Below are 11,775 nucleotides of genomic sequence, written 5' to 3' on the forward strand. Positions count from 1 at the left end.
CTTGTTCGCTTTCTGCCATGAGTGTGGTGTCATCTGCAAATCTGAGGTTATTGACAGTTCTCCTGGCAATCTTGATTCCAGCCTGTGCTTCATTCAGTCCAGTATTTCTCATGATGTACTCTGCAAATAAGTTAAATAAGCAGGGTGACAATATACAGCCTTGACAATATAAATCCAGACAGAGACTATACCAAAAGTGCATAATATATGTTTTATATATATGTTTATATATATGTTTTACACATAATATAGTATATGTGCATAATATATTGCAAAAGTGTAAGACTATATGCCAGAAGAAGAAAAAATTTTAGAAGAAATTACTTCATCAGAATTAAAAGCTTGACCTTAAAATAAGCAAATATTTATAAAATTAAAAGAGGCAGTGGTATCTGCTAAACTCAGTTGATTTCAAGTACAGTCATTATATATTTACACTCAAAAGCAATGGAAAACTTTTTTCTCACATACATCATCGGTTGATTGATTTCACTCTCCCAAACTGGTATTTTGAAACTAATTTAGACAATGTCTGTATGTCTACAGTTATCCCCTATTTAACTTAACAGACCAGATATTAATGGTTTCCTCTTCCTAACAGTAGACTCTACAAAGGCTTACATAAATAGCCTGAAAACTACTTCTCTAATCGTCCTCTGCCTCTCACCTTAATCACCTTGGCTATTTTTCCCGCCTTAGGGTGTGTGTACGGTTGCTCTCTCCATCCGGAATAATTTTCCCACAGATATCCACTTAGCCAACTCCTTTACCATCATCATGTCTTTGTTCAGATCTCACCTTCTCAATGAGTCTGTCCCCTAGTTACTCACCCCACCAGCCCTCACCAGCGCCCTGCACGGATCAGCCCTCTCCCTCCCACTCTGTGCTCCTTTTTCTCTTTTCCATGGTGCTTTCTACCTGCTAACAAAATACATGATTTCCTCCTTTATTATAACTTTTTTGCTATCTCCTCTTCTAGAATGACATCTCCATGAATGCTTTAGTGTCCCATGGCTGCAACAACAAACTACCACACACTTGGTGGGTTAAGCAACATAACTGTTCTCTCTTATGGTTCTGGAGGTCAGACGTCCAAACTCAGTGTCCGTAGGCTTCCGTCAAGGTATCAGCAGGGAGGCTCTGATGGAAGGATCCATCTCTTTCTCTTTTTCAACTTTCAGAAGCCATCCTCATTTCTTGACTTGTGGGCCTTTCTCATAACTTCAAAGCACACTACTCCAATCTCTACCTTCTCCTTTACTGAAGGAAAATCTCTGTCTCCCTCTTGTAAAGACACTTCTCATCACACTTAGAGGTGCACCAGGATAATTCAGGCTAACCTCACATCTCAAGGTCCTTAACTTAATCCTACCAGCAAAGTCCCTTCGCCACAAAAAGTAACATATTCACAGGTTCCTGGGACCATGATGTCAACTATTTTGGTGGGCATTTCTCAGCCTACCTCAATGAGAATAGGAATCTTGTCTGTTTTGTTCCCTCAGGTTATCTCAACCCAAACCTGGGACACAGTAAGGACTCAATAAATGTCAATTAGCAAAGTTAAACTGCATAAGGTAAAATCATACAAACAGTTTACAACATTTAGTTGAGAATCTGAATGTATAATATCTGATCTTGAGAAGCATCCACAGATGACTGCACAACGTGTTTTTCGTTGTTGTTGTGCTCAGTCGTGCCCAACTCTCTGTGACTCCATAGGCTGTAGTCCACCAGGCTCAGTAGGATCCCTTTCGCCGTGAGATTTCCCAGGCATGAATACGGGAGTGGGTTGCCATTTCCTTCTCCAGGGGATCTTCCCAACCCAGGGATGCAAGCGCCATCTCTTGCATCGCCTGCATTTACAGGTGGATTCCTTACCCCTGCACCACCTGGTAAGCACCTCATAATGTGATAAAGCATCCAAAGAAGCCAGACAGCCGAGTGTCACTCACATCATCTTTAACCTCCTTCACATCTTAGGACATTTCTTTTTGTGAAATAAATGAATTCCCTATTGCATTGAATTGCCCCTGAATGATCAGACTGAAATATGACCTCTCTTTTGTTTCTTTTTAAAAAATTCTTCCACCTTTTTGCATTGTCTATGTGCTGTACAATTCTCTGTGAAGGACTGCTTCTCAGGGTGCATACATTCAGAATCACTAATTCATAATGCTTAACTAACCATTAGTCAACAGTTATCGCATGACATATTCCTCTTGGCATGCTCTTAAAATCGTTATTACCTCACAGAAAGGAATTACAACTCCAGATAACAACCCACAATATTGACACTCAAAAATGTATACTTTATCACTTGATTATTGGAGATTCATAAGACTTGTGGAAACAACCAGAAGCAGTGGTCACTCTCAATCAATAACTATCTTATCTTTAATCCATCCCATGAAGCAATGAATCAAGCTATGGATATAGGCTTTATTTATTTATTCATTTGTCTTGCTCCACAAAAGATCTGACTATGGCTTAATGGGTGCTGTTTGAATAAAACAGATGGTTAATTTTTATTTTATCTTTTAATTTATTTTTATTGAAGTACAGTTGATATACAATATTAAATAAGTTACAGGTGTACAATATAGTGACTCACAACTTTTAAAGATTATATTCCATTTAAAGTTGTTATAAAACATTGGCTATGCTCCCTGTGTAGGACAATATATCCTTGTAGCTCATTTTATATCTAATAGTTAAATTAAAAATCCAAATTCAGAATTAAAAATTATGACTGGGCAAAATACCAATAAGAGAGTAGACATCAATATCAGGAAAACTTAAATATGCAGTTTATCAGCATTATAGAATTACTGTATTTGAGTCTGCATTGGATCCAAGCTTCTTAGTAAGCACCACTTAGTAAGTAGAGGAAGTTATGTAGTTGTTTCAGACAAAGAAAGAAGGGAGAAATGTCAGTTCTCTGGGGTGGGGGTGGGGAGGATTCTCTTGGCATGTGAATGAGAGATATCATGATGGAAGATGCATAATATGATGTCACACGCAATGTGCAAATGTGACTAAGAACACTAGGATCATAAAGATCTGGCTTTGAAAACTGGCCCCACTACTTAACCTCTGTAACCTCAGTTTTCTCATTGGTTAATAGATATTTTTTAAGTACCCACCTAACAGCATTATTGTAAAGAGCAAATTATGCTTAGATGCAAAGCAGTTTAACATGGATAGCAATATCTACTTGAAAGGACTGCTGTACAGAATAAGTGATGCAAGTGATGCAAAGTAATGCATCATTGTCAGACACAGCAACAGATGCTATGCCAAAGGTTCAAGCAATGTAAGCTATTATTAACATCCACTAGCATTTTACATCTAAGATAATTGTCCTACCTGGAATCTAACTGGAAGCTTAAAGTTAAATGTGAGGCTCTAGTGTACTGTACGCTGGGCTGGAGGAAGCACAAGCTGGAATCAAGATTGCCAGGAGAAATATCAATAACCTCAGATATGCACCCTTATGGCAGAAAGTGAAGAAGAACTAAAGAGCCTCTTGATGAAAGTGAAAGAGGAGAGTGAAAAAGTTGGCTTAAAGCTCAACATTCAAAAAACTAAGATCATGGCATCCAGTCCCATCACTTCATGGCAAATAGATGGGGAAACAATAAATAGTAACAGACTTTATTTTCTTGGGTTTCAAAATCACTGCAGATGGTGACTGCAGCCATGAAATTAAAAGATGCTTGCTCCTTGGAAGAAAAGTTATGACCAACCTAGACAGCATATTAAAAACCAGAGACATTACTTTGTCAACAAAGGTCCATCTAGTCAAGGCTATGGTTTTTCCAGTAGTCATGTATGGATATGAGTGCTGGACTATAAAGAAAGCTGAGCACTGAAGAATTGATGCATTTGAACTGTAGTGTTGGAGAAGACTCTTGAGAGTCCCTTGGACTGCAAGGAGATCCAATCAGTCCAACCTAAAGGAGATCAGTCCTGGGTGTTCATTGGAAGGACTGATGCTGAAGCTGAAACTCTAATACTTTGGCCACCTGATGCAAAGAGCTGACTCACTGGAAAAGACCCTGATGCTGGGAGGGATTGGGGGCAGGAGGTGAAGGGGACAACAGAGGATGAGATGGCTGGATGGCATCACCGACGAGATGGACATGAGTTTGAGTAAACTCCGGCAGTTGGTGATGGACAGGGAGGCCTGGCATGCTGCGATTCATGGGGTTGCAGAGTCAAACACAACTGAGTGACTGAACTGAACTGAACTGAAGTGTACTGTTTTATATAAATAACAATGGCATGGAATTAATTTGATGATTTCTAAATGTATTGCCAACTTTGCTCTTCAGCTCAGTTCAGCCACTCAGTTGTGTCCGACTCTTTGCAACCCAATGGACTGCAACATGCCAAGCTTCCCTGTCCATCACCAACTCCTGGAGCTTGCTCAAACTCATGTCCGAGTCTGTGATGCTATCCAGCCATCTCATCCTCTGTCATCCCCTTCTCCTCCTACCTTCAATCTTTCCCAGCATCAGGGTCTTTTCCAATGAGTCAGTCCTTCACACTAAGTGGCCAAGTATTGGAGTTTCAGCCTCAGCATCAGTCCTTTCAATGAATATTCAGGACTGATTTCCTTTAGGATGGACTGGTTGGATCTCCTTGCAGTCCAAGGGACTCTCAAGAGTCTTCTCTAACACCACAGTTCAAAAGCATCAATTCTTTGGTGCTCAGCTTTCTATATAGTCCAACTCTCACATTCATACATGACTACGGGAAAAACTATAGCTTTGACTAGATGGACCTTTGTTGGCAAAGTAATGTCTCTGCTTTTTAATATGCTGTCTAGGTTAGTCATAGCTTTTCTTTCAAGGAGCAAGCATCTTTTAATTTCATGGTTGCAATACCATCTGCAGTGATTTTGGAGCCAAAAAAAAAAAAATAGTGTCTTACTGTTTCCATTGATTCCCCATCTATTTTCCATGAACTGATGGGACTGGATGCCATGATCTTAGTTTTTTGAATGTTGAGTTTTAAGCCAACTTTTTCACTCTCTTTCACTTTCATCATCTTCGCTTTCTGCCATAAGGGTGGTGTCATACAGGTATCTGGGGTTATTGATATTTCTTCTGGCAATCTTGATTCCAGCTTGTGCTCCATACAGTCCAGCATTTTCACATGATGTACTCTGCACAGAAGTTAAATAAGCAGGGTGACAATATACAGGCTTTACGTACTCCTTTCCCAATTTCGAACCAGTCTGTTATTCCATGTCGAGTTCTGTTAATTCTTGACCTGCCCCCTCATAGTCAATAAAAGAGTCTGAACTTTGCTGTAAATAATGGCAATATCTGATACTATTGAGTGCCTGCCATTCAGCCAGACATTGTTCCCAGTAATTCACACAGACTATATCACTGAATCCTCGCTACAAATACTATCCTGTTCCTCAATGCACAGATAAAGAAACTAAAGTTCCAGGAGTCTAGGTAGCTTGCCTAACCGCCCAGCAAGGAAGTAACTGATAACTCTAGTTCTCTCCAAATTTGATTGAATAACTATCCCCATCTTATAATAACAGTAGACTGGAAAGTTCAATTAGAGAAGCTTGAATGTAACTCCTCATTTTAAAGACGGAGAAACAAGTCCCACAAGACACTGCAGACTTGTCCAAAATTCTCAGGTAATTATGGCAAAACTAACATAAGAAGCTCTTCACTCTGCAGGGGAGAGCAGGAAAGGTGTAACGGATAACTTTGTCAGGGAGAGGTGTGGTTGGTGGGTGCATTCAAATGTATGATGATGAGAATGGCTCCAATACTGCTCTATTGCAACATACACTTGACACTCAAAAAAAAAAAAAAAAATCAGTGAAAAAAACTCATTAAAATTAATTAATGTTTGACTAAGTCTGATGACTGTGTTCCAGTGGCTCATTTGATCTCCTCATTAGGCAGGACCACTGTCTTATTCTCCCCACAAAATGAGTAATGAAGCACAGTGCTGATCATCAAGAGCACAGTAAACCAGGCCCCCATTTTGCTACTCTGTTCTGACCTTCTGCTCCGCAATTAACAAGATGACTAGATCTCATTCAATGGGAGCCGTCTCTTTTATTTCTCGTAGTCTCTCACCAGACATCTATTAACAGTTCTCATAAAGTATCACATGCTTTGCAGATTCTTACTATTGTCTGTTTTCATGCTGGTTTTCATAAGTAAACTTTAGGTGGTCACCAGAATGCTTTGACTTTCGGAAGTAATCAACATTTTTATGCATTTTCTATGCTTCCAAGAATTTGCTTAAGTACTTTCCTTGTATTAACCTCACTAACACATTTTATTCTCAGGACAGTACTATGAGGCAGGTACTCTTATTACCCCAATTTTGGAGATGAGGTAACATACAAAGAGGATAAAGAATGCCTCCAGGATAAGGATAAGGAATGTGCCCAGGGTTTCAAAGTTAGTAGGTGGTAGACTGAGAGACAAACTCAGGCAGTAATGATCCAGAGTCCACACTCTGAATCAAACCTAGCTGACTAACCCCACAGCAAAGATGCTAAAATGAAACTGGAATATATTATTACAGTCATTTTGTTCTACAGAAACTGAAGTGATCAAAAGAGGAAAAGGCAAAAAAAAAAAAAAAAAAAAAAGAGGAAAAGGCAATATGTAAGAACGGAGCTCTTCTCACTGAAGAATTTGTACATTGCCTGTGCCCTGAAAGGTAGACTCATCTGCCCAGAGCACCCACCAACTAAATGCTGTGCTAGACATGGGACACGATCTTGTCCTCTTATAACTGATGAGTCCACAAGCTAAAACACTGCTTCATGCTCACTCAGATTTTAACCCTACACACGCAGCCATGTTCTCATCCTCCCTAATAAAACCAACAAGGGATCAAAGCTAAAATAAGATACGGTCAGGGAGAGTAAGAATTAAAGGATCTAGCGAAACTTAGAGCACAGTTACTGCATGTTTTTATCCATTTTAAGATATGCAGCACCTTATGAGTTCAAAATATTTTCTCACATTACAATTTTCATGATTAAGTATATAAAATGTATATTTATAATATATTTATACTTCATATACTTTATATATTTGCAACATTTCTCACATCACAATTTAATTGAACACTTTAATAGATTCTTTTCATTTCTTTTTAAATCAACCTATTTCCAAGTTAAAATGGACTTACATAGTTTTCCATACTTTTGAAAACTAAAAAAAATATATACCAGACACATTCTATTGCAGTTTTCTCCTTCATGGTTTCTGAAGTTCATTTCACAACCGAATTTCTTATAGATATCATTTGTGATAGAGGATCAAGCAGCTTGATATTCATTTTAGAGTTCATTTGTCTCCCTTCCACTCAACCCCTATACCGTTCATTGAGGTTTAAGATAAGCAGAACGCTAAATATTAGAGAAATGCAAACCAAAACTACAGTGAGGTATCACCTCATACCAGTCAGAATGACCATCAACAAAAAGTCTACAAATAATAAATGCTGTCGAGTGTGTGAAAAAAAGGGAACCCTCTTACACTGCTGGTGATAATATAAATTGGTGCAGCCACTATGGAAAACAGTATGGAAGTTCCTTAAAAACTGAAAATAGAGTTACCATATGATCTAGCAATTCCGCTCCTGGGCAAACATCTGGAAAAGAGTAAATGTCTAATTCAAAAAGATACATATTCATAGCAAGCACTATTTATATTAGCCAAGACACAGAAGCAACCTAAATGTTCATCAACAGTTGAACAGATAAAGATGTGGTATATACATACAATAAAATATTACTCAACCATAACAAAGAATGAAATAATGCCATCTGCAGCAAAATGGATGGATTTAGAGATTATCATATTAAGACAGAGGAAGACAAATATCATATGATATCACTTATATGTAGAATCTAAAAAATGATACAAATGAACTTACTTACCAAACAGAAACAGACTCACAGACTTAGAAAACTTATGGTTACCGATTAGGGAAGGAGGTGGGGAAGGGACAAATTAGGAGTCTGGAATGAGCAGATACAAACTGGTATACATAAAATAAACAAGGTCCTACTCTATAGCACAGGGATCTACATTCTATACGCATAGAATAGCCCATAATGGAAAAAAAAAACTGAAAAAGAAAACATATACATGCATGTGTGTGTGTGTGTAACTAAATCACTCTGTTGTACACTTGAAACTAATACAACACTGTAAATCAACTATACTTCAATTTTAAAAATAAATAAAACAAAATTTTAAACTTAAAACAAGACAAGCAGCACACATCTCTCTGAAGCTGTATCACACACTAAGAGTACAGGTCCTGGCGCCAACATCCCTGTTTCACCTCCATCTTCATCATGCATTAGTTAGGACCTTCAGTGAGGTACTTGATCCCTCTGTGCCTTGATTTCTTGCAAACTGGGGGTAATAACAGTGCCACCGCTAGTACTAATATTCTTCACCATGCACCAGGATGGGAGATCTGGCTCCTTAAAACACTGAAATACTTCCATGCCAGTAGATAACCTGCTGCCATCTCAAGCATCACAGTGCCCACTCACACAGCCTCCACCCAGGCCTCACCCCCTATGTGGCCTCTATATTGTAAACATTAAATTTAAACATTGAAAATCTAATGCTCTGAATAGCAGGAATCTGACAACCCTGATCCAGCTGTGTACCCCAAATTCATTCCAGTGGGCCAGAAACCAAGCCTTATAGGTTGCTAAATGCTTTATATCACTTATAACTACCTTATAGGGTTGTTACAAGAAGCAAATAAATTTCACACATTATAGGAAATGCTCAAGAAAACTTTATTATTACTTTGATCGAAACTATTGACGAATAATATGTAGTGACAACTATATGAACCACTTGAAAAATGTTACTGGTAGTATTTCCTTATCACATAGCTTCAATTCTTAAGGCTATTTCAAAGACAAAGCAAGGGCTTCTCAGACTCATGAAAATCAAGCAGTGAGAAGAATCCCTCTGAGAAAAGCTCAGTTGTAAATGCATGTGCTTATTAATATTAATAATACAAAACAAATAGCTTTTCTTAAAAATACAGATATGAAGGGGTTAAGAGGATATCCAATAACAAGTGATGCTGCTATCTTTCTAACATAATATGATCTTTTCTAATATAATGAATGCTTATTTAAAGTGTCTTTCCTTTAGAGTCCAATAAAAACTTAATTAAAAAGTAAGAACTCTTAAACACCATTAGAAGGTAAAAATAAAGTTTTAAAATAGTTCAGAGAGGGTTTTTTAAGTATTAAAATGAATATTTGAGCTAAAAATAAAAGTTAAATTGTATAGATCAATTCTTAAAATCATGTCATTATAAAATTACACAAAAAGCTGTATTTATAACTTGACACCATTTTCTCTCTCCTAATGGTTCCTGGTATTTAAATGCAAAAATAGAATTTGCATATGTATATGTATGTAGCAGGGTAGAGGTAGGCTGAAGCTGGTACAAGCTAAAATAACCAGCTACAAATAAGAAGTAAGAACCAACTGCCTAAATGAATGCACTTTTTTTTTTTTCCCAGTGGATTTTGTCATACATTGATATGAATCAGCCATGGATTTACACGTCTTCCCCATCCCAATCCCTGCTCCCACCTCCCTCTCCACCCGATTCCTCTCGAAACATCCCACCCTCGCCTTCTCCCACAGAGTTCAAAAGTCTGTTCTGTATTTCTATGTCTCTTTTTCTGTTTTGCATATAGGGTTATCATTACCATCTTTCTAAATTCCATATATATGTGTTAGTATGCTGTAATGTTCTTTATCTTTCTGGCTTACTTCACTCTGTATAAGGGGCTCCAGCTTCATCCATCTCATTAGGACTGGTTCAAATGAATTCTTTTTAATGGCTGAGTAATATTCCATGGTGTATATGTACCACAGCTTCCTTATCTATTCGTCTGCTGATGGGCATCTAGGTTGTTTCCATGTCCTGGCTATTATAAACAGTGCTGCGATGAACATTGGGGTGCACGTGTCTCTTTCAGATCTGGTTTCCTCAGTGTGTATGCCCAGAAGTGGGATTGCTGGGTCATATGGCAGTTCTATTTCCAGTTTTTTAAGAAATCTCCACACTGTTTTCCATAGCGGCTGTACTAGTTTGCATTCCCACCAACAGTGTAAGAGGGTTCCCTTTTCTCCACACCCTCTCCAGCATTTATTGCTTGTAGACTTTTGGATAGCAGCCATCCTGACTGGTGTGTAATGGTACCTCATTGTGGTTTTGATTTGCATTTCTCTAATAATGAGTGATGTTGAGCATCTTTTCATGTGTTTGTTAGCCATCTGTATGTCTTCTTTGGAGAAATGTCTGTTTAGTTCTTTGGCCCATTTTTTGATTGGGTCATTTATTTTTCTGGAATTGAGCTGCAGGAGTTGCCTGTATATTTTTGAGATTAATCCTTTGTTGCTTCATTTGCTATTATTTTCTCCCAATCTGAGGGCTGTCTTTTCACCTTACTTATAGTTTCCTTTGTAGTACAAAAGCTTTTAAGTTTCATTAGGTCTCATTTGTTTAGTTTTGCTTTTATTTCCAATATTCTGGGAGGTGGGTCATAGAGGATCTTGCTGTGATTTATGTCAGAGAGTGTTTTGCCTATGTTCTCCTCTAGGAGTTTTATAGTTTCTGGTCTTACATTTAGATCTTTAATCCATTTTGAGTTTATTTTTGTGTATGGTGTTAGAAAGTGTTCTAGTTTCATTCTTTTACAAGTGGTTGACCAGTTTTCCCAGCACCACTTGTTAAAGAGGTTGTCTTTTTTCCATTGTATATCCTTGCCTCCTTTGTCAAAGATAAGGTGTCCATAGGTTCGTGGATTTATCTCTGGGCTTTCTATTCTGTTCCATTGATCTATATTTCTGTCTTTGTGCCAGTTCCATACTGTCTTGATGACTGTGGCTTTGTAGTAGAGTCTGAAGTCAGGCAGGTTGATTCCTCCAGTTCCATTCTTCTTTCTCAAGATTACTTTGGCTATTCGAGGTTTTTTGTATTTCCATACAAATTGTGAAATTCTTTGGTTTAGTTCTGTGAAAAATACCGTTGGTAGCTTGATAGGGATTGCATTGAATCTATAGACTGCTTTGGGTAGAATAGCCATTTTGACAATATTGATTCTTCCAATCCATGAACACGGTATGTTTCTCCATCTGTTTGTGTCCTCTTTGATTGCTTTCATCAGTGTTTTATAGTTTTCTATGTATAGGTCTTTTGTTTCTTTAGGTAGATATACTCCTAAGTATTTTATTCTTTTTGTTGCAATGGTGAATGGTATTTTTTCCTTAATTTCTCTTTCTGTTTTTTCATTGTTAGTATATAGGAATGCAAGGGATTTCTGTGTGTTAATTTTATATCCTGCAACTTTACTATATTCATTGATTAGCTCTAGTAATTTTCTGGTAGAGTCTTTAGGGTTTTCTATGTAGAGGATCATGTCATCTGCAAACAGCGAGAGTTTCACTTCTTCTTTTCCTATCTGGATTCCTTTTACTTCTTTTTCTGCTCTGATTGCTGTGGCCAGAACTTCCAACACTATGTTGAATAGTAGTGGTGAGAGTGGGCACCCTTGTCTTGTTCCTGATTTCAGGGGAAACGCTTTCAATTTTTCACCATTGAGGGTGATGCTTGCTGTGGGTTTGTCGTATATAGCTTTTATTATGTTGAGGTATGTTCCTTCTATTCCTGCTTTTTGGAGAGTTACAAATAAGCTACAAATAAGAAGTAAGAACCAAC

This window comes from Dama dama, chromosome 20 (genome assembly GCF_033118175.1).
Source record: "Dama dama isolate Ldn47 chromosome 20, ASM3311817v1, whole genome shotgun sequence".
NCBI lineage: Eukaryota > Metazoa > Chordata > Mammalia > Artiodactyla > Cervidae > Dama > Dama dama.